This window comes from Oscarella lobularis, chromosome 11, assembly GCF_947507565.1.
Source record: "Oscarella lobularis chromosome 11, ooOscLobu1.1, whole genome shotgun sequence".
NCBI lineage: Eukaryota > Metazoa > Porifera > Homoscleromorpha > Homosclerophorida > Oscarellidae > Oscarella > Oscarella lobularis.
The window spans coordinates 1,593,696-1,599,193 of record NC_089185.1 but is presented as its reverse complement, the minus strand read 5'-3'; the positions used below and the strand labels follow the sequence as shown (position 1 = coordinate 1,599,193).

General features: G+C 50.8%; 1 long non-coding RNA gene across 1 annotated transcript; it reads right to left on the bottom strand.

Moving 5' to 3' along the window:
• Positions 1–241: 241 nt before the first annotated feature.
• On the bottom strand, positions 242–915 carry LOC136192585 (uncharacterized). The gene is made up of 3 exons (XR_010671187.1): positions 707–915; positions 544–656; positions 242–484 (listed from the first exon to the last, which is right to left on the bottom strand). It is a non-coding gene; the product is annotated as an uncharacterized lncRNA (long non-coding RNA).
• Between the last annotated feature and the right edge of the window lie 4,583 nt (positions 916–5,498).

The following is a 5,498-nucleotide window of genomic DNA, read 5'->3' as shown; positions in this document are numbered from 1 at the left end:
TGCACTTACGCCAGCAGTTTATTGTAATTGTATCACCGTATACCAGTACAAACTGAGCGATGCACCCTGGCGCAATATCGTAGCGCATACCATGTTATTGTCGCTTTGTTCAGCAGGCTGCCCCGTTGCCACGGTGCCACGCTCCTCTGCCTCTAAAATTTACTGCCATACTGCTACATTGCCACAATGCCACAGTGCCACAACCCTGAATCTAAGAATTCGCCAAAGTAAATATGGAGAGTTCTCACTTTCACGGTTTATTTTTGACTTTTGACGAAATATCTAGCAGCTTCCGTCCTACCCATTGAGGAAAGACGATTTTCTTTTCACAGCAAAAACAGCTGCTTTATAGTCGTTGAAGTAGCCTCAGAAGGCGGCTTCCTATTTGCTTCTTTGAGATCTACTCGCCGAATACATCATAATGGACTGCCAGACAGTTCTTGTTGTGGCTCCTGCTTCTAACGATTTTTGAAAAGGATTGCACCTAAATAAATCCGAGTACTCTAGAATCAAACGAGTTGACATACAATTAAGAGTTCTCACACGTTCATTACTTCTGTGGCAAAGTCTGCGTACACATTTCAAGTGGAAGAAGAGGAGCAATGGTGGCTGTCATTGGCGAGACGGCATCAGCTCCTTCATTGACATTGACGTACCTAAAACCAAACTAAGAACGTTAACTTTGCACACGCGATCACAGTCGTACCTGTGACCAAGACTAATAAAATAGGAGACCCCTGTCGAAGCTTCATTAAAGAGGGCTCTTAAAAGATGCTGGCTTAGTCTCTGTTCCGGAGTTTGCTGTCTAATTTGCTCGTTCATGGGTATGATAACCCATCGACTCAAAGTTGTAAAATTACACTTATCATTCTAAACGCAGCTCTTAATTAATCATACCTTGCCTGTCCCCTTAGTCCATGTTTGAGGTAACAATGAACGAGCATTGAGGAGTTTGATTTCCTCTTTTAAACGTGGAATACGTCGTACGACCCTACGTTGGTGACCTATACTTTGTCGACCGAAAGAGGCAATTTTTGGTTTGTCGTTGCCTCTTTCGTTCTGAGTTGACTGCTACGCTGCAACATTGCCACAGCGCCCCATGCCTTGCTATCACGGCCGGAACAAGTATTATGACATTAGGCGCTGGCGGGCAGCGACGACCCGACGTTTGTGACCTTAGTCTGCCTGGGGACCGAAAGAGGCAGCGACGATCCTACTCTAATAAAACAACGACCGGAAAAGGCGGAACCCTATGTGTATGACCGCAGTTGCCTTTTCCGGTCTCCGTTGCCTTTTTCGGTCCCGGGCTAAAGTTTAGGTTTGTCGCTGCCTCTTTCGTTCTGGGTTGACTGCCACGCTGCCACGTTGCCACGCTGCCACGTTGCCACGCTGCCACATTGCCACGCTGCCACGTTACCACGCTGCCACGCTGCCACGTTGCCACGTTGCCACGTAGCCACGTAGCCACGCTGCCACGTTGCCACGCTGCCACGCTGCCACGTTGCCACGCTGCCACGCTGCCACGCTGCCACGCCGCCACGTTGCCACGTTGCAACGTTGCAACGCTGCCACGTTGCCGATGCTGCAGTGTATTCATGACACGACACTATACTGCTACAGTACTGCAGCCAGTGTCACACTAGCACATATACACATACTACAGTGGTACTTTTACACGTATTAGCATCATTTGTAATTGAGCAGCACTAAGGACGTAGTGCTACAGCCAATGGACTGCTACGTGGCCCACTTGCCACGTCAACATTGAAGCCACTCCATAAGGAGTTTAGTGCAACATGCAGCTAATGGACATGCCACAGTTGCCACGTTGACACTGAAGCCACTCTAAGGACTTGGTGCAACTGCAGCAATAGGACACGAAACTGCTACGCCATATGCCACGCTGCCACTGTGCCCTTTTGCCTCTGAAGCCCCATTGGCCACTAAAAGCCCATTGCCCATAAAGCCCCCGTTTTTCCACGTTTACATTTAATTCCTCTAAATTCTTTAGTTCTTAATGCAGCAAATGGATTTGCCACAGATGCCACGTTGACACTAAGCCACTGTAAGATCTTGGTGCAACACGCAACACTAAAACTGCTACCGGTACGCCATATGCCGCATTGCCACCGTGCCACTGAAGCCCTTTAGCCACGCTGCCACTGTGCCCTTTTGCCTCTGAAGCCCCATTGGCCACTAAAAGCCCATTGCCCATAAAGCCCCGTTTTCCACGTTTACATTTAATTCCTCTAAATTCTTTAGTTCTTAATGCAGCAAATGGATTTGCCACAGATGCCACGTTGACACTAAGCCACTGTAAGATCTTGGTGCAACACGCAACACTAAAACTGCTACCGGTACGCCATATGCCGCATTGCCACCGTGCCACTGAAGCCCTTTAGCCACAATTGCCACTGAAGCTCCTCTGCAACTGTAGCCCGAGTGCTCGTCGTGCTAAAAACGAAGAAACGTTGCTTTTTTGCACTGTGCGCCGATAATTGCAATGACGAATTGTTTATGCATGAATAATAACAATTTTGCAGCGTAAAGCGATGCGTAGATTACCTTTTATACAGCGTAGTTGATGGCAATAAAATTGCGACGTACATCACGTGATATGTTTGCGCGCGCTACGGCTCGTTTCTGCGAATAGGCACGCTCGGAGGGATGCGAGCGCCCGTATGTGGAGCGCGCGTTAGACCGACCCACAGTCTGGATCCTCGAGACTACGGTTGTAGTGGCAAAGTTGTAGCCGTTCTCTCCCCTGGGAAAGAGGAGAGGATACTGCAGTGCGTCGTAGCTTCTGTGAGTTTTGCTTATTCGTTGAAGCGTAGCGTCGCGATATCGTAGGACAATGTCGCGTTTTCCGTGCTCTTCGTCGAGGAGGAGGACGGCGACTTCGTTGCAGCTGGGAGCATTAAAACGACGGGAGTGTTCCTGGGAAAGTTTTCTGTCCGGATGGATGACAACTTTGTACTCGTCGCTACGACTTTCTAAAATATCTTTTGCCATTTTCAAACTGGAAACGTAAGTGTTTGAGAGGTCGAGCATATCTCGGAGAGAGCGGATGATAGAGCGGCGAAGTCCATCAAATTCACCGCACCCAGCATCGCACTCAACATAATAGCAAGGAAGCAACATATTTGTCCTATCCACTTATAAATGCAAGCCACAAACGAACTGTCGCACGCTAAGGTACAGAATCAATGCCATAATTTGTACTCTCACCGAGCGGAATGACGTTTCCTCGAAGCAGGTCCATTTCATCTCTCGGTATGTCGGTACTTTGAGGAACTTCGACTACGCCTACGTCATCGTGAGTTGATACAGGTCCTCCGTAGTCAATGCCGTAGTCTGGATCCAAACCTTAAAGAAGACAAGTTAATGATAGTAGCGTAAACAGCAAAGAATACAACATACCTGCTGCAGTTCAACTGTCGGAATATAACAAGAATTTGCTAGTGCCAGCAGGCCTTGTATCCAAAGCTGCAATGGAGATTTTGGACCATGCTGAGCTTGTGATGGACCCAGGCGTTTTCCACAAAAGCAAATGCCGATTAATTCGAGCTGAAAGACGTAGTGCAGGGAAGATATATCCGACTCTTTGCAAGGATCAAGAACGTCGCAATTTTCAAGCTGTCTAAAGAGTCCTTGATACAGTAGGCTCGAGGTTCCAGCCTGTGTTGTGCTAGCGCGCGTTCCGCGCTGCCCAACAACAGGCTGGACCCAACTGATTCACGTGACCTTAGCCGGCAATTCATGACCGAGTATTACGAATTCCTCCTCCTCGGTGCTGATTCGTTCGTTTCTGTCACGTGATAAACACAACTATTTTAGCCCGCGTGTAATCGTAATGCGGGCTACCGTTGTGGAAGAATTGATATATCTTACCTGTGAGTTGCCCTGTGCTGCTCAGGGTTGGGCCTAACGCGCGCTAGAAGGAAACGTTTCCGCCCGGCTCGCCGCCGATCTCGTCGGTCCGATTCGAGCAACGCCGAATCCGAGCCCCAAACAAACCGTCGCGATCGGTCCCAACGGGGCTGGAGAGACGTCCCCCAAGACGAGATCACCCAATTATTGATTGACACTGCTGCCTCGCGGGGACGATAGGTCGACGATTAGCCGCCGCCGACCCGGCTGGCCGGACTTGGGAATCACACCAAGGGGACTCAGGCGCACCAAGTGCGTCTGAGCGTCCGGTACAGGGCCCACCACTCTGCCCGCCGTAATTTCGCCGTTGAGATATTCGTCCACTATCGCGGGGTGTTCCCGCGTGGATTGCAAGTTGCGGCTGCGCGAGCTCGCTTTCCGCTCCCGCCGTAGCCAATTCAGAAGCCTTCCGAGAGTCCGTGCAGCAGCCACGCTCTAAAACGTTGGTCGGGGTGGCGCCGTAAGCTATCCGCCCAAGCCTGTGCAACCACCGAGGATGGTGTGTCCCAGATCTCCGAGCTTGGATCTGTTGCGGCATTCGCCCCAAGCGCCTGCCGCGAACGGTACGCGCCCGCCGAAAGACCACACATTTCTAGTAACCAGCAAGAAACGGTTTGTTGCAAGTCCCCGATTAAATCCACTGCACGCGGAGCGGGGCAACACGAGCCCAACACAAAACAAAAACGCTAATCGGGGCAATTACGCGCGGTTCTACTGGGGCTTGGGTGACTGCACCCGAGGCCCTTGCGGCGCCGTTTGCTGCTGCTGCTTCCCCGTTGCCTGACACTCCGCCGCCCGATGACCTTTATTCCCGCTCTTGTCGCACACGTGGCGAAACACGCAGCGCGAGCCATAGCCGCAGCCAGTCGGCGCAAAATTGAAGAGCCGGCACGGATCGCTATTCTGAGGGCGTCGAGAGCCCGCGTTCCCTGCCGCGCTATGAAACGCCGCCGCGCGCGGAGACGCCGCCGCGCACGACTCCGTTGGCGGCAACGCACAGACAGCCGCCCTATGATCACCAGCGCCGCAAATGGAGCACGCCGAGTCCTCAGGGGACAGAACGTAGCAGTATTGTTCGTATTTTTCGGCATTCTTCGGATCGCGAGGTATTCGTGGAACAACGCGAACGACTAACAATTTGCCCCTTTTCCTCAGCTGTCCCTTTGAATTGTAAGTGTATTCCGAAACGTAATCCATGAGGCACAAATTTTGTGCCTCTGCGCTTCGCTTCATGTATTCGCTGTTGGAACAGTCGCACTTTCTTTTGCGAACGCGCACCCAGGTCAATTTCTCGCTTGTCTTCCAAGTTCAAACATTTTAAATTCGCGGGAAGCAGTGACCAGTTTGTCACCCATAATAAGATGCCACGTTTCCTGAGCCGAATAATCCCGTTCACCAATTGATTTCATTAGCAACTTGGACACAGCTTTTCGAGAAGGATCGCGCTTGTCAAGACCATCCACAATCATTTGGAATGTTTGTGCAAGCCTTTTTGATTGTGGCTCACTCTTCGTTGCGTACTTTACGACGTACTTGGCAAGTCCATAAGCACTTACGCAAACCTGCAT